Source organism: Cervus canadensis, chromosome 16 (assembly GCF_019320065.1).
Source record: "Cervus canadensis isolate Bull #8, Minnesota chromosome 16, ASM1932006v1, whole genome shotgun sequence".
NCBI classification, from domain to species: domain Eukaryota; kingdom Metazoa; phylum Chordata; class Mammalia; order Artiodactyla; family Cervidae; genus Cervus; species Cervus canadensis.
In genome coordinates, this window is record NC_057401.1 from 26034631 (window position 1) to 26058333 (window position 23703).

Here is a 23703-nt window from a genome sequence, read left to right on the forward strand (position 1 = left end):
ACAAGGCACTGCATATCTGCCTATGTAGCAATTTTGTTTCTGGGTTTCAGCCACCTGGGACTCTTCTAGGTAAACAGGGCAGCTCTTAGATCTTGCATGCTATGGCCTTCTGAGCTTTGGCCTCTGTTGAGGGCCTCACAGGAACAAAATGTAAGGTTTCCTCACATGGGGCTCACTGACCTTTGCTCCATTTTTTTTTAAATTGTCCCCAATTTAGAGGCTAGTTTTCTGATCCATAAGTGGGTAGAGTGGCCTTATTCATGATGTTCTCCAAGATGTTAACTTTAAAATTTTAGAACTCAAAAGGCAGGAAGAGACTTCCTTTCTTCCACTTCTTTTATTTGAAAGAATAAGTATTCTTTTACCAAAGAACATGCAATGCCTACCTGTTGCTTGAAAGGAGCTGGAAGAAAATCAAGGGGAGAAAAGAGAGCCCTGAGGAAAACAATCCAAATTAGTATTTCAATAATAGTATCCCATCACTGCCATAATAAAAACATCAGAATGCCATAAAATTAAAGACTTTTATGTATTCTTCTGGGATTAAATGAATCTTCAGGGTAATAAGGGATTGTGTGATATTCTCAGAAATGGATACTCTAAGCCTGCTAAGTCACTTCAGTCATGTCCCTCCAAGATCCTACAGACTGTAGCCTACCAGGTTCCTCTGTCCATGGGATTCTTCAGGCAAGAGTACTGGAGTACTGGAGTGGGTTGCCATTCCCTCCTCCAGGGGATCTTCCTGACCTAGGAATCAAACCTGTGTCTCTTATGTCTCCTACTTTGGCAGGTGGGTTCTTTACCACTAGAGCCACTTTGGAAGCCCACCCTAATCTATGCAAAATTTTAATTTAAAGGCAGTCTTGATCTTTGTATTTGTTACTGGGTCTCATCTGGAGGCACTAATCCATTTCAGGGGGATTCTTAGAGGGTTTACATTCAATTCAGGTTCCCTAGAGTTTCTCCAAGATATTATTAATAATAGCCCTTATTAACATAGAAGCCAACTGGACATTGCAGTATAACAAGAACCCTTGGCATATCTGTGGGAATCTAGTGGGAAAGACCATGACTCAGCAGAAGAGTGAAAGTGAAAGTTGCTCAGTCATGTCTGATTCTTTGTGACCCCACAGACTATACAGTCCATGGAATTCTCCAGGCCAAGATACTGGAGTGGGTAGCCGTTCCCTTCTCCAGGGGATCTTCCCAACCCAGGGATTGAACCCAGGTCTCCCACATTGCAGGTAGATTCTTTACCAGCTGAGCCACAAGGGAAGCCCAAGAATACTGGAGTGGGTAGCCTATTCCTTCTCCAGGGGATCTTCCCAACCCAGGAATTGAACCAGAGTCTCCTGCATTGCAGGCAGATTCTTTACCCACTGAGCTATCAGGGAAGCGACCCAGCAGAAGTGTCCTATTAAGACTGAAACTGCATATGGCTAATTCACCTCCCTCCCTAAGCATCAGACCTGCCCTTCATATAAGGATGTCCTCAGTATCTTCAGCTGCCCGTGCAACATACTACATTCTCAAGAGATGCTTATTGGATTGTTTTGGAGATAAATTTAATTTTTCATGTCTTCTCTAAATCAAATCTTTATCCTCTGCACAGCTGTACAGTAGTTTCTAGAGGTCTTTCCACAGTAATTTAGCTTTGAAACCTTTGTGCTATCAGATTTTAGTGGCACAATCGACCAGTATGAGTTTGCTGGTTCAGATGCTAGGATGTTTTCTGATTCCTGCAGAGGAGCTAAGTGATTCCTTGAACATAGAATTGCTCTATTATTCCAACTCTCTTTACTTATTCTGAGAGCCACTCAAATCTAGACGTTAAAGGAAAGCCCCAAATCTCAAACACAAGAGTGACAAGAACTTCCATTTTCTTGACATTCTCCTGGGGGATTAGTGGCTGTTATTAGGTTGGATTTGACAGCATTGATTGATTGTCAATTTGACTTAAGAGCACAATGCCCCCCTTTTTTCATTTTATTCTTGCCAAGGACCCTTTATGATTTGACTAATTTTTTTATGCAGCCTTTATGTCACCCACCCCCACGTATCCCTCCCTCCTACTTACAGATTTGGAAAGGGGATAGTTTAATAATATGCCAGTTTGAGTGGAAGTCAATTTTTATTTTCTTTTTCCTAGGCTTTACTGTTGGACAGCCTTTAAAAACTTCTTTTTCTCTTTCTCTATCAAACAGTAGTCAAATGAAGTTCCTGACTTAAATTATTCTTTGCAATCTCTTTGATTCATCCAAGTCCCTACTGACATTCTGATCTGATAGCTTTCCAATTAGGTGAAAGTTGCCTAAAACCCAGGTGAATCTCCAGAAGCCGTTGAATCCAATCCAGGGCAGGAAGAAAAGCTCAATTCTAGATATACAGTATCTTTTCAGTTCTTTAAAATTTCAGGAAGATCTTCCAGTGTCCTTCAAAGTATGTGGTGTCTACACAGAGTACAACGCTCTTCCTTATCTTTCACTGAGTTGGCCAAAAAATTTGTTTGGGTTTTTCCATTACATCTTATCTGAACAAAGATTGTGACCAATTCAATATCTGAAAAATATTGAAACCTTCAGTGGAAAAGAAAGTGCATGATAAATACTATATACCCTTCAGCCGGATTCACCTTTTATTAACATTGTGCCATATTCTCTGTCATGTTCATTCTTTCCCATGATGTATAAATTCCCTCTCATCTATCTATCTATAATCTAACATCTGTTTATTCTGGTGAGCAATTTGAAAAATCATTGCAAACACCATAATGTTTTACCTCAGGAAGATACCTATAAAACACTGTATACATGTAAGTTGTTTCTCCAGTGCCTGACAAATTTATTAAAAAACAAATAAGAAACCACATATCAGTAGGTTTATATAGAAAAAAAAAAAAAAAAAAGGTCTTTTCAGTTAGTGACTTACTTGGATGTGTGTGTGTGTGTGTGTGTGTGTGTGTATAGAGCAATAGTCTCTCTCTATTGATTTGGGAGCATATGGAAATAACACTTGCATGGGATATATACATGCATATAAAAAGAGTTATCTGACATGTGAATAAAGAATACATGAAAGTTAAAAAAGCAGAGGCATACAAGAAATGCATTCTTGAGTTTTAAAATGCATCCCTTGCCAATTGGTTCTGAACCCAAGAGAATGGAGCCAGAGTTGAGCTGGCACTTTGCCATGACATGAAGAAAACTAGGGCTCTGATGAATTTTGACATGGCGGCACTTGCAGTCCCCCGAGGGACTGCCATACACTGCTTTTCTTTCCTGAGGTAATAGGCACAAAACCTGCATTGTCATATTCTCTGTCTCCATCTTCCGTGCTGGAGAAATGGAATAAAGCACATCGCAGCCCAGAAGGGAGTAGATAACAAAAGTGAGTCTGCTAAAAGATCATTGTGGAGGGTAAACAGAATCTGGCCATCTGAAAGACTGTCTTAGCCCTTTGTCAGTAAAAGAATATCTCTGCTTTCTGAGAATCTGCTGGTGGCACTGTTCTTTTTTCCAATAGCTAATGTGTAACTAGAATTGTTTAACCCCCATGGCAGGCTAGGTCTCTCGAGTTTTCAGGATCTGGAGCAGTCACCCTAAGAATAACTGAGAAACCAGTGAAACGGAAAAAGAAAAGAAAGCAAAGCACATGTAGGGCAGATCTGCACCAGGAACATGACTCAGAGAGGTCAAGTGTGTGTCTGACCTGATGAAGCTGACAAGCACCATCTCAGTGACAGCCTGAGCTTTCTCTAAACCAGAGGCACTTCCTAGTCACCTCCTCAGGGAAATCCCCTGGCTCACAAGGTAAACTTGGAAAAAGATGGCTAGGAATGTATTTGGTGGAAATCGAGAAAGATGCAGGAGGAGTCTATCATACTAGATACCATTTTCTATCATACTAGATACCAGATGCATCAAAGGAGTGCCTTGGTCTGCAGTCTGCATTCTGGGGTGTTTAGCTGTTATTCTCTTTCTTCCTCTTGCTCTCCTCCAATCTTTGTGTTGCTCAGTTGAAGGTAAACTAAAAGGAAAGCCCAAATACAAATCTCATACAGTATTAGAATCTCAAAAGCAAAAGCACACACACATGGATACTGTGTTCTTTTGCTATAGCTCAGTTAAGCCACCTAGCACAGAACTTCATAAATGGTAAATATTCATTTTCTCAATTCATTCAAAGCATGTTATTATCATCATCATCCATAACAAATGCTATTATTAATATATATAGTTCCTACCTTGAGTGGACTTAAAATGTATTTTGATACACATTTATATAGGCACAAATGTAGATATATATGTGAAAAAGGACAGCATATTACATTTTAATGACTAGATTATTGGCCTGTTGTGCTCTTACCTTCATTCTAAAAAGTAATTTCCAAAATGGCAGGCATAATGTTTTATTCATGTTTATTCTTTATGCAGTATAAATTATATTAGGCCCTTAAAAAGATTTGTTTTTTTAAAGAATGAAATCTAGTTCAGGTGTTGAATGAATAGTATCAAACAAAATACCTTATTGGAACTCAAAAACGGAAGACAATTTTTGAATGCAAACATTCAAAGACTTCACAAAGAAATCATAGGCATTAAATGAGAAAAAGAGAAGCCCCAAAAAATGTGTTATAGAGGCTTTCTTGTGGGCAAAGTTCTAATCAGATGGGAGTGGATGATTTGGAAGTTTCAAAAGATTGATCTTTGATAGCATATGAACTGTTCTGTTGTGTTTTATGTAGCCTATGAGACGTTCTTAAGAGAGGGAGAAAAAGAAATATTAGAATAATATTTTAGGAATTTAAATTAAGTGTCACTGGGCCTGCCTGGTGGCTCAGATGGTAAAGAGTCTGCCTGCAATGTGGGAAGACCCGGGTTCTATCTTTGGGTTGGGAAGATCCCTTGGAGAAGGAAATGGCAACAGCAACCCACTCCAGTGTTCTTGCCTGGAAAATCCCATGGATGGAGAAGCCTGGCAGGCTACAGTCCATGAGGTCACAAAGAGCTGGACAGGACTGAGCAACTAACACTTTCAACTTTCACTTTTTCATACTGCGCAAATTAAACAGAGGGTATAACTGAGGCAAGAAGCTTACGGATAAAGACGAGGAAAAAATAAAATGCTATGGAGAGCAAAGGAAGGAACTAGAAGAAGGATATAGCAGCAGATAAAGTAATAGCATTTACAGGACAATTAAGGAGCAAGACAGAAAAAGGAGTCAAAAATAACTTAGAGCCAGAAGACTGACGTATAGTAATGACATTAAGCCTTATAGGAAAATATAGTTAGGACAAGATGGCCCTGGGCTAAAGAATATAAATTTGAGTTGCCTTTGTTGAACTGTTCAGTTGAAAACTAAAGGATTTAGGGCTTTTGGACTTGGCAGTCAAGGCTGGAATGTCTTAGAATCATAAATACTGGGTAGGTGATCCAAGCATCTCATACTGAATCCCTTTGTCATTGACTGCTCTCTCTCTTCTCTCCATGGTGTTGTACCTGTAATGGTCTCTGTGAGTAGCTGGTTGGCTCATAGACTGTGCGAATGATGAAACAAAGTAGTTTCTTCCGCACATCTACCTGTCTGTTCTGAAACAAGCAGCTGAGCCTTTAAATGGATGTTCACAGCTTCTCCTGCAGGCCTTGCATTATTTTAATAAGCCAAACAAATATCTCTACCCTTAAGAATATCTATGTGTGTCCCTGGCGATCTTCATTTATTCAAATTTAAACTTCACAGTGTTGGCGAGTCTCATTTTCCCGTTTTCCAGTTGGTGCTATGAATGTCTTGAAATGTTATGTTTTATGTCATGAAAATGAAGGGAGTTCCCCCTGCCTCCCCAATATACCACTTGTTCCTTTTACTGTTATTTGGTTGTTTTAAGAGAGGGAAGTGAATCAGACTGCTTGATGAACTGTTTGAGCAAGTTACTTCATTTTAAGCTACCTAGAGGATATTAAATGTTGGCATAAAACTGATGTGTGATAGAAATTTCTAGACTTTACTTCATAGGCTTCTGTATTAAGAAACTGGTCTTGCTGGAGAGTTGAAAAAGAGGATCCAAAGCCCTTTTATACACTGAACTGTATGAAGCAGTTTGAGTATTCCTTGTTGATATCTAAAACAAAGATGTGTAACAGCAAAATGTTGCATTTCACTGGGACTTCTGCCATGTAGAAAACATTGGAAAACTATCACAGCTATTTTTATGGTAACAGGATTTCTCTTTTTCATCCTGTAGCTGGTCATATATGATTTTTGAGAAGGAGGACATATCTATTGCCAAATTTTAAAGAAATACTCTCTCTGTTTGAATATGCAAATGTTCATAGCATCATATCTGGGTTAAGTGTCTCACTTCAGTATCTATTATTGAAAGGCTATGAGGATTAAACTATTTTGGATGAATTATAAATCCTTTCAGGTATATTTTGAGTGGTTGAATAAAATTTATAATAACGAATATGTTCTTTGAAAATCAGAAACTATTATCCTTTACTTAGATCAAGTTGAAAATTAAGAATCCAAAAGAAGCAGAAAATTTTGTGGTAAAAGCTTGATAAATAAGAGAATGAAAGAATCAGCTGTCAGAATAAGAAAACAACTGGAACTTTAATTAAATCTTTTTTCATAGAGTGAGGTTATTTTCACTGAGGACTTGCCTTTTCCAATATTTCATTTTACCTCCATGGTTTCTTATTCATGTTTAGTGGAGAAACACTATAGCTTATATTTTTCTTTGGCAAAAACTATTTGTTCTTTAATAAGGACAGGTAGTGGTTTCTTTGTGGAGCTAATTGGCTTTCTTGCTGTGTGTATAGACTCTTAGTGCTAAAGTAATTAGTTTTAGATAAATAATGGAAGTTTCTTAACTTTATATGTTTCTTTCAAAAGATACTGGTATTACATCTGTTAGAGACCCAGTAAAGAAATTTACTTTTTAAAATACTGTAGAACAAGCATTTATTTCTAAGTTTGTTGTTTAAAACTCAAGTACACTTTCTGTAAGATATGTAAGTGGTTCATAGGTGCTATCCAGCACATGAGTGGACTCCCTATGAACTAACAAATATTTTAATATTCTTCATCTTAGTTTTGGATCCTGGACAAAAGACCCATGCTCCAGGTACAGTGAGTGAAATGAAGCTTAGAAATGTTAACTTGTCCATGATCATGCAATGTAAGTTTTGCAGTGTGTAAAGGCAGAAGGGAAGTGGCAGTTGGGTTTGCCAAGGAGGATGACTTATAAAGAACAATGGATTTTATACAAAGCTGGAAGATAAATCATCTGGAAGTTGCTTTGGACAAGAGAAAGATGTTTATACAATATATTGAGACCAAGAATATCTTTTTTATCAACCTTAGTAATCAGGCTTAACAGTCAATTAAATTAAAAATGTGTAATAAATGTAATAAATTCTCAAAAGAAATTGCTACTAGTGAGAATGTTTAACTCAAATGCTTTGAGAACAACATCTGCCCACCCCAACAGAATAGTAAATAAAATTTTACAAATATAAAATTGGGACTAAACAACAATCTGTTTGAATGAATTTATTAGAAGAGTATTTTGCTTACTTTCAACTTCACAAAAATACGTTGTTCAATTGCAACATCAATAAAGGTAACTGTATAGGTATCCTAGGTAATTAGTCAAGGAAGACTTACTCAAATACATAAGTCCTAGTGTATTTACCACAAATTTACTATATTATGCATGTTGACCTTATTCTTTTTAGGAACATTGTATAATTTCAGTTCTAATTAAGATTTTTTTCAAATTGCTGTTAAAATAATTTTGTATTTCCTATTCACACTACAATTAAATGTAGAAGGAAAAGACCCTCAAGAACTTTGAGGTATCATAGTGTGCATTAGTCATTCAGTCGTGTCTGACTGTATGTAGCCCATCAGGCTCCTCTATCCATGGGATTTTCCAGGCAAGAATATTTGAGTGGGTTACCATCCTTTATCCAGCAGATCTTCCCAACCCAGGGAATGAATCTGCATCGCAGGCAGACTCTTTACCATCTGAGCCACTAGGGAAGCCCTAGCCCTTACACAAAATGTACGACATATATGTAGAGAAATCATGATGGATAGTGCCTAAAAAATAGCTCCAGTTTCCAATCAAGTGTTCAGAACCTGACTAAATATGGGGGCAGGAAGGAAGTACGGACCCCTTGACAAGAACACATGGTACATATAGTAGCCTTCCTATAGTCCAAGAAAAAACTCTGGAAAGCTATCATGATTTTCCATAAGAAAAGGAATATATCATTGGGACATTCGTCTCTAGCCAATATTCTCTGAAGCAGCAAACACATCAGCTGCCTTCATGCAACTGGCAGGAACTCAGCTATACTCCTGTAATTAGCTCAGGTTGAGGGAGCACAGTGGAGAGGATGCAGGAAGGTTTTTTATTCTTCTCTAATCAGGGAGTAGCCAAGGCCCCCTGTACTGGGAGAATCACTGTCTGTCAAGAAGCAAACCTTATGTCCTTGGGCAACGCCAAGCTCTTTTATCTTTTCTTTCCCTGACACTGGAATGTTGTCTTTGTCCCAATTCCTATTGCAATAATTATGAATGAAATTCAGTACAAAATGGTTGTGGAATTTCTGATTTATTAGATTCTAAAAGAATCCAATACTCTGTTATAACAGTGAATAGGGAAGAAATTAATTCTTTGCTGAATAGAATTGCTATTTAGCTTCTTTGTTTCTCTTTAAAGTATCACCCAAATTGGAGTAATTATCATTGGAAGTCAGGAACCTAAAGTGGCCCAAATTATTTTTCTTGTTCAATTCAGTAATTGTACTTGCATTAATAACAGTATTTGTCTATAGAGCTCCAGACATTTCAGTTTGTTAGGAATTGTTTAAGCCAAATCAAATATTATTAATGCATGCACCAAAACAAAGGGGGTAAAAGAGGTTTCAAATAAGAGAATTAGAGAAAGAAAAAAAAGAAAGAAAAAAAAAGGCTTTTATAGATTGTATCTTTGGGTGAAATGTTACAGGCAGAATGACTTTAATATTTTTGTTTTTAACCCTATCTTGGGTTTCATCTTCACTTTGAAAAATAATCTACATAAATTTTTCACAAGTCCTTAATGTTAGATGACTTCAGATACAATTTCTTTCAAATCCCAAAAGCAGACTATTTCCTTATATTAGCTAATGCATGTGAGTGTGACCCATAATCATGTTTGGCAGCCTCTTGGGCTCATCTGCATAATGAAAAAAAAAAGCAATGTAATACCTTGAATTCTGAATTGTGTCCTTCCTCTTGAGCTGGGAAATTCTTTGCATCACCCTTTTATTATTTAACTGATCATACAAATTTCAAGGTGTATGTTTACAAACATTTTGTTGTGTTTCTCATGCTATTAGCATTCTGGAGCTTTTTCTTTCCAGGTTTCTATGGCAACAAGGGTACAGCACAGTCATTAAAAAGAAGTTCTGTTTAATTGATCTACTAATGTATTGCTTAATAGTAACTGTTAAGCAGTCTTTTGTTTCCAGGTCATATTTAGGGTTCACCTATTTGCATAAAAACATTTCATTAGCTGAAACCAATTATTAATAGTAATTTTCTTTCTTTAGTTTTAAATAACTAAACCCTCATTGAGGTTTTCTGAATAGCAAATATTTGTAGCTTTCAGAACACACTTGCTGTATGAGTTTGGCTTGCTTTGTTTCTGTGAGCAGCAAGCAAATTATAGAGCTTGCAAATTTTGATCCAAGAAGACAAAAAGAAGGTGTCTCCCTTTTACAGTTGAAAGTTATATATTCAGGGATGCTGACTCTAGGCCACATCGCCTATTTGATCACAATGATAGTTATTTGTTACTTCTCATGTTAAAATATTCAAGGCATGAATACAAAATTTATATTAGAGCCTTTTATAGTACTCAAGGGGAATTCTGACACTACATATATATTTAAAGATCTATGAACAGATTTTAGAATTAATGCTTATAGGTATAAAGATTTTTAAGTAAAAGAGAAGTGTTGTTTAGGTTGAGATGATAAACAAATTATCTTAATGCAATCCAAAGCATTTATTATTGATACTTATCTGTGAGTAAAGTGAGGGTAAAGTGTGTCTATACATAGTTTGTGTACCAGAGTTTGTAAATTATATGCATTTTTGAACATTAGAGAGTGATCTGGATATATAGCCATATGTAAATACATATTATATGCCTACACCAAACGCTAATTCTAAAAACATTGATGAATAGACTCATTCTCAATTATATATATTAGTTGTAATACTAAAGTATCTGGTTCAAAAACTGAACTAGAAAACATAACTGAATGCCAAATATATACCTCATTACAAAATTGCTTTCTCAATATTATCAATTCAGTTTATTTATATGTACTTTACAGCTTCAAAAAGTAATCTAAGTCTCTTGTACATTGTACTTGGATCTCTGTTGTCCAGTCAGTCTCTTGAATTACTCATATTCAAGGGATTATCTTAAAGTCAGGTCATGTGGCTATAAATTCACTATTAATACAGTTTACTAAATGCAGGCACATCATCTTTCCAAATTCTCAGAAAATATAGACATACACATCTTTCTTTCTCTATTTCTCTCTCTCCCTGAATCCTTGACCTCTGCATGTCTTTACAGATACATTAATAATGTGGAGGGAGTGTGTAATTTCCTCAGTTCTGTCTCTCTGCAGCAAAGATTTAAAATGGTGGATCAGTGTTACAGCTCAGTTACAGCTCAGAGTTTTATTCGGCAAACAAAGGAAAGTACACCCTCGAGGTGTGAAGGCAGGCCGACCACAAAGGAGTGGCCTCAATCTGTCTTGGCTTCTTCTTTTTATATGTTCTGTCTCCTCCTCTGAGCCTGCCCTATGCAAATTGGGCTAGCCAATAAGGGGGTGTGTTTGTTTTACCAGAAGTTCTCACTCTGGTCTGCAGATTTTCTTTTGTTCCATTTTCATGGGCTTTTCCCTTTCTTTGTCTTTTAGCCACCACCATTTTGGACTCCTTTTTCCTATTCTAACTACCTAACAATGACATTAACATTATGCCATGATTAAAAAACTAGACAGTACAGCAATACTGCTTGAGAATATATCTCATGATTCCATTTGATGTCATTCAGTTAAGAACTGATATCCTCTGAACCCTTGTAAATTAAGAGGCTATTCTCTATGGATGCCCTCAGTTATCTGATAAATGTTTTTATTTTATAGACTGAAGCACTAGTTTCAACTCATACTCAACTCTACTCATTTGCTCACTTACTCAGTCTTGTTAAGCAATAATCACTTATCACACACATTTAAAAAATAGATTCAATTAAAAATATTTCTGAAATGCATGAAAGTTACATTTCCAATTTTTTTAGTATGTGAGGCCAGCAAATAAATTGGTAAAGAATTCAAAAGTCTTTCACTCTGCTTGATTAAAAAATATTTTTATATACAGCCACTAAACTATATAACAGTGTAAATGACAAAAATCTCAGTTACTGAATGTATTAGATAAACATAAAATAGAGAATCTCTATAAAGACATTCCTTGGGGAACATTTCTATGACTGAAAAGAATTTTAGCTTAAAATGACATCATGGGTGTAACTTAATGGAGGGAGGAAGAACTACATATCAGTATTATTCAGTACTTTCTTATTTATGGCAGATTAATAATACTCTTGTAAAAATCACAGAAAGCAAAGAAGAACTAAAGAGCCTCTTGATGAAAGTAAAAGAGGAGAGTGAAAAAGTTGGCTTAAAACTCAACATTCAGAAAACTAAGATGATGGCATCTGGTCCCATCACTTCATGGGAAATAGATGGGGAAACAGTAGAAACAGTGGCAGACTTTATTTTGGGGGGCTCCAAAATCACTTCAGATGGTGACTGCAGTTATGAAATGAAAAGATGCTTACTCCTTGAAAGAAAAGTTATAACCAACCTAGATAGCATATTAAAAAGCAGAGACATTACTTTGCCAACAAAGGTCCATCTGGTCAAAGCTATGGCTTTTCCAGTAGTCATGTATGGATGTGATAGTTGGACTGTAAAGAAAGCTGAGCACTGAAGAATTGATGCTTTTGAACTGTGGTGTTGGAGAAGACTCTTGAGAGTCCCTCGGACAGATAGGCGATCCAACCAGTTCATCCTAAAGGAAACCAGTCCTGAATATTCATTGGAAGGACTGATAATGAAGCTGAAACTCCAATACTTTGCCCACCTGATGTGAAGAACTGACTCATTTGAAAAGACCTTAATGCTGAGAAAGATTGAAGGCAGGAGGAGAAGGGGATGACAGAGGCCTAAATGGTTGGATGGCATCACCAACTCAATGGACTGAATTTGAGTAAATACCGGGAGCCAGTAATGGACAGGGAGGCCTGGCATGATGCAGTCCATGGGGTCACAAAGAGACACGACTGAGTGACTGAACTGAACTAACTGAACATGTCCTTTGAAGGGTGACTGAAGCCTCTGCTCCATATTGTGTTGCTCTCACTCTGGGACATGGTTTGATAGCCTAGAATAACAGTTGGTCACAATACTAGCCTTTATTTGGTTTTACAAATAAAAGCAATATGCTGGGTCTTAAAACTTCTGTCTTTAAATAATATATATCACTCCTACTCTTATTATCAAATCATATAGCCACATTGAGTTCAAGTGAGTTAAGTTCCCCAGCTAATATGTACACATTGCTGTTGTTTAGTTTCTAAGTCATGTCCAACTCTTTTGCAACCCCATGGACTGTAGCCTGACAGGCTCCTCTGTCCATGGGATATCCTAGGCAAGAACACTGGAGTGGATTGCCATTTCCTTCTTCAGGGGATCTTCCTGGCACAGGGATTGAACCACATCTCCTGCAATGGTAGGTAGATGCTTTACCACTGAGCCACCAGAGAAGCCCAGTAAGTGCACAGTGATGACCTTTTAGACACAACACCAAAGATATGGTTCATGAAAGGAAGATTGATAAGTTTAACTTCATCTAAATTAGAATCTTCTGCTCTGCAAAAGACATTGTCAAGTAAATGAGAAGATACGCTGCGGACTCTGAGAAAGTATTTATGAAAGAAACATTTGATAAAGGATTGTTTTTAAAAATAGAGAACTTTCAAAATTTAATCATAAGAAAAATGTACAGCCTGATTTAAAAGCGAGAAAAAGCCTGAACAGACATCACACTAAAGAAGATAAACAGCAAAGAAGCATGTGAAAAGATGCTCAGTATCATATGTCATTCTGTTCAGTTCAGTCACTCAGTCGTGTCTGTTTGTGACCCCATGGACTGCAGCACACCAGGCCTCCCTGTCCACCACCAACTCCTGGAGTTTACTAAAACTAATGTCCATTGAGACGGTGATGCCATCCAACCATCTCATCCTCTGTCATGTCCCCTTCTACTCCCATCTTCAATCTTTCCCAGCAGCAGGGTCTTTTCAAATGACTCAGTTCTTCCCATCAGGTGGGCAAAGCATAGGAATTTCAGCTTCAGCATCAACCCTTCCAATGAATACTCAGGACTGATTTCCTTTAGGATGGACTGGTTGGATCTCCTTGCAGTACAAGGGACTTTCAAGAGTCTTCTCCAACACCACAGTTCAAAAGCATCAATTTTTCGGTGCTCAGTTTTCTTTACAGTCCAACTCTCACATCCATACATAACTACTGGAAAAACCAGAGCTTTGATTGGACGGACATTTATTGGGAAAGTAATGTCTCTGCTTTTAAATATGCTGTCTAGTTTGGTCATAACTTTTCTTCCAAGGAGCAAACGTCTTTTAATTACATGGCTGCAGTCACCATCAGAACTGATTTTGGAGCCCTAAAAAATAAAATCTGTCACTGTTTCCATTGCTTCCCCATCTATTTGCCATGAAGTGATGGGACAAGATGCCATGATCTTAGTTTTCTGAATGTTGAGTTTTAAGCCAACTTTTTCACTCTCTTCTTTCACTTTCATCTAGAGTCTCATTAGCTCTTTTATGCTTTCTGCTGTAAGGGTGGTATCATCTGTAAATCTGAGCTTACTGATATTCCTCCCAGCAATCTTGATTCTAGCTTGTGCTTCATCCAGCCCAGCATTTCTCATGATGCGTATAAGTTAAATAAGCAAGTTGACAATATATAGCCTTGACTTACTTCTTTCCTGATTTGGAACCAGTCTGTTGTTCTATGTCCAGTTCTAACTGTTGCATCCTGACATGCATACAGATTTCTCAAGAGGAAGGTCAGGTGGTCTAATATTCCCATATCTTGAAGAATTTTCCATAGTTTATTTTGATTCACACTGTCAAAGACTTCGGCATAGTCAATAAAGCAGAAGTAGATGTTTCTTTGGACCTCTCTTGCTCTTCAGATGATCCAACAGATGTTGGCAACTTGATCTCTGCCTCCTCTGCCTTTTCTAAATCCAGCTTGAACATCCAGAAGTTCTTAGTTCTCAGTTGAAGCCTGGCTTGGAGAATATTTAGCGTTACTTTGCTAGCATGTGAGTTGAGTGCAACTGTGTGGTAACTTGAGCATTCTTTGGCATTGCCTTTCTTTGAGATTGGAATGAAAACTGACCTTTTCCAGTCCTGGGGCCACTGCTGAGTTTTCCAAATTTGCTAGCATATTGAGTGCAGCACTTGCACAGCATCATCTTTTAGGATTTGAAATAACTCAACTGGAATTCCATCACTCCACTAGCTTTGCTCACAGTGATGCTGCCTAAGGCCACCGGGCTTTGCATTCCAGGGTTTCTGGCTCTAGGTTGTTGATCACAGCATTGTGATTATATGGGTTGTGAAGATCTTTTTTGTATAGTTCTACAGTGTATTCTTGCCACCTCTTCTTAATATCTTCTGCTTCTGTTAGGTCCATACCATTTCTATCCTTTATTGAGACCATCTTTGCATGAAATGTTCCCTTGATATTTCTAATTTTCTTGAAGAAATCTCTAGTCTTTTCCATTCTATTGTTTTCCTCTATTTCTTTGCACTGATCACTGAGGAATGTTTTCTTATCTCCCCTTGGTTTCTTTGGAACTCTATTCAAATAGGTATATCTTTCTTTTTCTCCTTTGCCTTTGGATTCGTATGTCATTCGGAAAATGCAAATTAAAGAAAAAACAATGAGTTACTACTACAGGGCTGTTAGACTGACCAAAATCCAGGACACAGACAACACCAAAAAATGCTGGTTATCATGTGGAGCAACAAGAAATTTCATTCATTGCTGATAAGAGTGCAAAATGGTACAGGCATTTTAGAAGACAGTTTGACAGTTTTTTACAAAACTAAACATATTTTCACCTCATAATCCCACTACAGAATTTGTTATATTTATATATATATATATACATGTATATATATTCATTTATTGCTTTACAATATTGTACTGGTTTTTGTCATATTGAAATATGAATCACCCATGGATATATGTGTGTCCCCACTCTCCTGAACCTCCCTTGTACCCCCCACCCCATCCCAGTTTTCTCCATTCTGATAATATAAGCACCACTTGCCTTTCTGCTAGAATTTTGACCCTATTCTCTCTGCCTTTGATACTGTTCACTTATATGTTTGATTTGCCTGTTTAAATAAGTACCTTATCAGCTTACTGGTGTTCTGGAGACAGCAAGTGTAATAGACAGAATCTTATGAAATTGATTATTTTTTTACCATTTTTTATCTACACAGAGTTTTTTTCCAATAATGCCCTTTAAAATTATGATCTCTTCAACCCCAGATTTAAAAAAATTTCCAACTTTTAACATCTAACTCTATGAATATCAGTGAAAATATAATTTTTACACTTTAGTTAAGAAAAAGCTGTCTAAACTAGCCACGAAGCACAATATAGGTTGTGTAATTAAAAACACAAATCATTCATCTTTCTCTTTTCAGGCTTTACTTCATAAAGTACCTAATTATTCCCAGATATATATTTGTTTGATTTGCATAATAAGCCTCCTGAATATTTAAGCATTGATATTGACAGATTTTGTATAGACCAATCACAACCAAAATTGAATGATAGTGGACTAAATCCAGGCTTGCTTTGATTCTCCATATCTTTTCTCAAATACCCAGTAGTGAGACAAGTTTGAGCATTCATAGTCTAATCCAGACATGGAGTAGTCAAGCAAAGTTTGAGAAGTGTTAAAAATGATCTATTCCTTTAGAATATAATTTTGTTAATTTAATAATGTTCATTGGGTAAGTGCAGAACAAGGTGTTAGGTGTGAAGGACATCACAGCAAACAAGAAAGATTGAGTCCCCTATCTTCAGGGAGATAAATAACACCTCAAGTCTACCCATAAATTATAAAAGGAGAAAACACATTTCATGACATCAACTTTGTTTGACAAGCAAAAGTGAAAAATCTTATGTGCTGTCCAAAAAATTGCTTCCTTGGATATGAGTCTTATACCCATTTTATACAGAAGTGGGTGAGAATTCAAATACATGACTCTACACCCCTATATCACAATGCCTCAGATCCTTCAGTGGGTAAGCCTCAATTCTTGATTCTGGGGATGCTCCCATATAACCAGCACATGTTGCTGCCAGAAAAAATAAATTCTTCTCTGAGAGATCTCTCTATATTCTTTGCTCCTTATCACTTATTTCTTCTTAACTCCCACTTTTTCTTTCACGCTCAGCCTCTTATATGTTGTTGTTCAGTTGCTCAGTCATGTCCAACTCTTTGTAACCCTATGGACTGCAACACACCAGGTTTCCCTGCCTTCACCATCCCTCAGAGTTTGCTCAAACTCATGTCCATTGAGTCTGCGATGCCATTCAAACATCTTATCCTCTGTCATCTCCCTTCTCCTGCCTTCAATCATTCTCATCATCAGGGTCTTTTCCAATGAGTCAGTTCTTCGCATCAGGTGGCCAAAGTATTGGGGTTTCAGTTTCAGCATCAGTCTTTCCAATGAATATTCAGGATTATTTCCTTTAGGATGGACTGGTTTGATCTCCTTACAATCCAAGGGACTCTCAAAAGTCTTCCCCAGGACCACAATTCAAAAGCATCAATTCTTCAGTGCTCAGTTTTCTTTACAGTCCAACTCTCACATCTATACCTGACTACTGGAAAAACCATAGCTTTGACTAGACGGACCTTTATTGGGAAAGTAATGTCTCTGCTTTTAAATATACTGTCTATGTTTGTCATAGCTTTTTTTCCAAGGAGCAAGTGTCTTTTAATTTCATGGCTACAGTCACCATCCACAGTGATTTTGGACCCCAAGAAAATAAAGTCAGTTTCCATTGTTTCCCCATCTATTTGCCATGAAGTGATGGGACCGGATACCATGATCTTTGTTTTTTGAATGTTGAGTTTTAAGGCAGCTTTTTCACTCTCCTCTTTCATCTTCATCAGCCTCTTTCATGAATTATCACTTATTTATCATTTCCACCAATAGATAGTCCCCAGGGTCGAAGGTAGGAGAAAAAAGATGATTTCTCTGCAATTTAGCCTCAGGATGAACCTTTCACAGAGCCAAGATTAGCCTCCAATTGGCATATCTCTCCTGAAGTTTGGTGCTTAAGAAATGTATCTGTTTTGATTAGCTTGCCTTGTATTACCCAACCCTCTTGTCTTACATTGTAATTGTCAGGATGCAGTACAGTGTACATAACTGTCAGAAGAAAAACAAAATGTTTACAACTTACACTTATGAAAAACATTCTAGGGCAAAGGAGGGGATTTTCAGGGTCTTTTATAAAAGGAACTAATTTGTTGTAATATAGGTGGTCAGAGAAGATCCCTGTGGAAGTGATTTTTGTTCTTATCTTAAATAAAGAGTACTAATTGATGGACCTGGAAGATAAAAGTTAGGGAAGAGTTCTGCAAGCATAGCTAACAGCATATGGCTACCCAATTTGGAGAGGGACAGCAGGGTAACAGGAATGTGATGATTTAGAAAAACAGCTAGTATAATAGGACAAAAACTAAAAAGAAACTGTAAGTAAGTCTCAAGATGACACAAAATGAACAATGCAGATATATAGGATACACTAGTGGGTTTGATCTTTATTGTAAGAATGACTGTAAGACATCCATGGGGATTTTTATTCTATTTTCTTTTTATTTTGATTGAGATGCAACTTAAACACTATAAATTTGCCGGTTTTAAATGTACAATTTAATGAACTTTGTTAAAGGTGTAAAACAAGGAACAATCTCTAGAATTGAACATTTCCATCTTCCCCAAATTCCATTTTATAGCAATTTATTTTTAGAATCTCATATAAGTGGAAGCCTATAGTATATTGCTCTTTGTGTCTGGCCTTATTTACTTATCAAAATGTTTTTGAGATCCTTCAATGCAATTACATGTATTATGCATGTATCATGACCTTTTTATTATAATATTAATATTTGGATTAATAATAATTTGCCATTAATTATTCTCTGTTAAAGTTTATTTAATTTTGAGTTCTTGGTCTGGAGTTCAACCTGAAATTACAAAATCATTCCTACAGAAAACACAATCCACTTCATGCAGGCTACTTTATTCTGCTCTAATTTTATCATAAATAGTTCCTAGAACATATTAAATGCAACAAATACAAAGTATACTTCTCCAAATCAATTCTTTTGTTGAAATAAATAAAAATCAATGCAGTTCTTCAACAAAGATGCAAGTTTTTGTTTTTCAACTAAATGCAAACTTATTTTTTGTGTTTAAATCCATTTTGTTACCGTTATATCATCTAAATACATTCCAAAAGATTTTTCAGAAGTTATTATTTAAAAGATTTTAAACAGCATGGTCTACTGCAGGGCAGATCCCAAATAAAAACAAAAAGCAAAGATGACTTTTCCTTGTATAAAGGATCTACAAAAAAATTTTTTTACAGTATTGCCCATATTAAATCTGTATTTTTTTTATTTCAGATCATTGAACTTGGGCTTTTTATAATTATACTTTGGTATAGATGTGAATGAAGAAAGAGACAGTTGTTGAATTGTGCTTCGAAAACATAATGATAATCATTAGTGATGAAATGATATGTATTTGCACTCATTGACTATGATTCTACTGGTAAGGAAGACCCTCTGTGCATGAAGGAGAAATTAAAACCCAAACTATTTTATTACTTTTCTTAGTTGTTAGTCAATGTTAAATATAACAGGCAGCAAAATCCAGAAATTAAAAGTGTAACTTCATCTGGGTTAGGAAAGTTTCTTTTTTTTTTTTTTCGATTTTTAAAAAATTTTTATTTATTTTAATTGGAGGCTAATTGCTTTACAATATTGTAGTGGTTTTGCCATACATTGACATGAATCAGCCATGGGTGTACATGTGTTCCCCATCCTGAGCCCCCCTCCCACCTCCCTCCCCACCCCATTTGTGTGTGTGAAGAGCTCACAGTGTTTTGTGGATCTTTTCAGAACATACATAGCATCATCAGGCCTCAGGCTGTATGGAAAGTGAGCCTTGCCCCTTGAAGCTGAGGAAACAGATGCAGACAGCAGAGACTTGTCTGGAGTTACCCAAGTCAGGAGTTGTAAGACTTACAGTCAGCTTCATGGACGTGATGGCTGCAGTGCCCTGTCACCAAGGAAGTCAGCCATCCTCCAGGATGTCTCGTAGGCCATTTACAGAGACAACTTATGCCATCCAAGGAAAGCCATAAAGTGATGGGACCAGATGCCATGATCTTAGTTTTTTGAATGTTGAGTTTTAAGCTAGCATTAATCTTCCAACCTTTGCTTGTCCAAGTGTGTCTGCCCTTAGAGAGTCTGTCTTCCATCTGAAATAATGAATTCAAGCCTCATTCCAAAATTGCCTAATTCCCACCTGAAATTTTGAGATTCATGTTTCTATTCTTCTTTGATTTGGAATACTTTGGTACTTTCTTAGTATTCTATGCCCTGAATTTGGTTTCTTGGTTAGGTTCAGGGTTAGTTTTAATATAGTCTTCCTACTGTGTCTAATCCTCAGGAGAAGGAATGGATGTAGGCAACATTGTGTCTGGCTGGGAAAGCAGCAAGGCAGAGGCCCAATGCTCTGAGGCTGGGTGGAAGGCCGGGTGGCCTTTGCTTAGAGCAGGTGGTGAAGAGCAGTGCTGACCTGCTCTGATCCAAGGGTCTCACCATAAATGAGAGAAGAGCCAGGAAGTCACTAAGACCAGAATTGGGCTCCCCAGGGCAGAGTTACATTGGGATCAGAGAATTGTGGAATGTGAAAGTGAGAGGCAGAGGTTGAGACTAGGTGAATGAGGAAGTGTTGGCCTATATTCCAAACTGGTAATGATGTCGCCTCTGTGTGTGTGTGTTTGTGTTTACGTGTATGCGTGCACTTGTGAATAGGGTGCCAGGTGCAAGAATATACAATGGAAAAAAGACAACCTCTTTAACAAGTGGTGCTGGGAAAACTGGCCAACCACTTGTAAAAGAATGAAACTAGAACATTTTCTAACACCATACACAAAAATAAACTCAAAATGGATTAAAGATCTAAATGTAAGACCAGAAACTATAAAACTCCTAGAGGAGAACATAGGCAAAACACTCTCCGACATAAATCACAGCAGGATCCTTTATGACCCACCTCCCAGAATATTGGAAATAAAAGCAAAAATAAACAAATGGGACCTAATGAAACTTAAAAGCTTTTGCACAACAAAGGAAACTATAAGCAAGGTGAAAAGACAGCCCTCAGATTGGGAGAAAATAATAGCAAATGAAGAAACAGACAAAGGATTAATCTCAAAAATATACAAGCAACTCCTGCAGCTCAATTCCAGAAAAATAAATGACCCAATCAAAAATGGGCCAAAGAACTAAACAGACATTTCTCCAAAGAAGACATACAGATGGCTAACAAACACATGAAAAGATGCTCAACATCACTCATTATCAGAGAAATGCAAATCAAAACCACAATGAGGTACCATTACACGCCAGTCAGGATGGCTGCTATCCAAAAGTCTACAAGCAATAAATGTTGGAGAGGGTGTGGAGAAAAGGGAATCCTCTTACACTGTTGGTGGGAATGCAAACTAGTACAGCCACTATGGAGAACAGTGTGGAGATTTCTTAAAAAACTGGAAATAGAACTGCCATATGACCCAGCAATCCCACTTCTGGGCATACACACTGAGGAAACCAGATCTGAAAGAGGCACATGCACCCCAATGTTCATTGCAGCACTGTTTATAATAGCCAGGACATGGAAACAACCTAGATACCCATCAGCAGATGAATGGATAAGGAAGCTGTGGTACATATACACAATGGAATATTACTCAGCCATTAAAAAGAATTCATTTGAATCAGTTCTAATGAGATGGATGAAAGTGGAGCCCATTATACAGAGTGAAGTAAGCCAGAAAGATAAAGACCATTACAGTATACTAACGCATATATATGGAATTTAGAATGATGATAACGATAACCCTATATGCAAAACAGAAAAAGAGACACAGAAATACAGAACAGACTTTTGGACTCTGTGGGAGAAGGCGAGGGTGGGATGTTTCGAGAGAACAGCATCGAAACATGTATATTATCTATAGTGAAACAGATCACCAGCCCAGGCTGGATGCATGAGACAAGTGCTCAGGGCTGGTGCACTGGGAAGACCCAGAGGAATCGGGTGGAGAGGGAGGTGGGTGGGGGGATCGGGATGGGGAATACATGTAGCTCCATGGCTGATTCATGTCAATGTATGACAAAAACCATGACAATATTGTAAAGTAATTAGCCTCCAACTAATAAAAATAAATGGAAAAAAAAGAGTAAATTAGTTATATGCAATTAACAGATACATACTAATACACATAAAGTAGATAAACAAGGATTTACTATAAAAGCACAAATATATTCAGTATCTTGTAGTAACCTGTAATGGGAAAGAATCTGAAAATATATATATTTGGTGTATAACTGAATCACTTTGTGGGAACACCTGAAACTAATACAATACTGAAAGTTTCTTAACAACATATTTATTGATTATTGGGCACTTACTTTAAAGAAGTTTTCTTCTGTATTTCAATGATGAATCAGATTTTATTGCATTATGATGCCTATTAAGCACAATTATTTAACCCCTTTCCTCTCTTAAATCTTATTAAGGTGACAGTATCAATATTAAAAATGAGAAGAAAACCATATTTTCTGGAAAGTCAAAAACATTGCCAAAGGCAAACCTGAATATTGAGGGATTTCTAGAAGATGCAATGCAAATGGAATCTGTCTAGTGGGAAGACCCCACAGAGCTCAGAGACTTACAACCTTATACAAGGAACAGACAGATCTTTCAAGTGAATGGATTTTTCATAGGAAACAAACAAACATAAAAATATCCCAAGAGTGAAGAGCAGAGGTGAGACAGTGATCACTGATAAGTGATAAATTCACATGGAGTTAAAGGACAGTGGAACAATTACACAAGCATCTGTTTTCATAGCAGTTGCTATGGCTTTTACCCAAGACAAAGTGCAGTCAGTAGTAGGTTTCCTTAAAAGAATTGAGGCATGTGCTGTGAAGGCTGCAGATAGCAAAAAAGGAAAGCAGAAAGAACTCACACATTTAGAGATCAAGCTACTCCTATGCTCAATTCTTTTTTTTTCTGAGCACTGCCCTTCTGCAAGCACACTGACTTGAGTTTGTCAATCACCATTCTGCACCCACTGATGGAATTTGACCACAGATATCAATCTGGATGGCCAGAAAGCCCCCAGTCCTTTGAATGAAACTGTTAGTCCACAGCTGGGTATTTGACACAAGTGGTTTTCCCCAAAGTTATTTTGGACAATAGTTGAGAGCTCAGGGAGAGAAAATACCTCTCCTCTTGTTTGATTGAAAGGTACAAAAAACTGGGAATTAAAATCACGATCAGTGTTCAGATGTGATGTGGGTTGCTCTTATCTGATTTTACTGGATCCAGTTCATTGACTTTCCAGATATCCTTGGCCATTTTTTTTCTGTGTGGTCCTTTTAGGTTCCTCCAGGAAGATCGTCTGGTATGAACCACATTCCGGTAGCCACACTGGAATGGCTTTGTTCTTTTCTGAAGGGAGGCTTTGGGGACTCCTTTGTCACCACTGTAGGACAGAGGGGATGGAATGCCACTTGCTTAACAGCTCAGGACTAATGTGGTAGCTGCTCCCATTCCCTCAGGTCACTTAGACTAGGAAGCAACATGCCAGAGCTTTATCACCATCTTCTAGACTTCTTGCCTTGTGCCCTAGGGCTTCCCTTGAAGCTGAAACTCAAATGCCCTTAACTCACTTAACACCCAGTCATGAAAACAGGCTCACCAGGCTGTTCCCAGCCACAGGCTGGAAGCCAGAAGGGGAAGACTACTACTGGCCTACCAAGTCTCCTGTGTCCTGTCACCTGTTCTGCTGTTGCTACTGCTGTGGGTGGTTTCCCTATCAGTTGTCCAAAGTGGGGTGGGAACAGATGGTACAACCCAGAAGGGTTGATACAACGTATAAGAAACATTGACCAAGGCAGTTGTCTCTTCTTTTCCTAATGTAATGTTCAGAGGAGCAGTTCATAAGGTTTCCCTCCAGAAAGAATGGTCACAAGAGAACCACTATGTTTTTGGTGAAGCTTTCTGCCGCTCTTTAGTATGTAACTCTTTTATTGCTATCTTTTCTTCCTCCCCTTATTTTCTTTTTTTTTGTTTTTGTTTTTGTTTTGTCTTTATTCTTATTTTGTTGCTTCTGGACCTTTTCTTC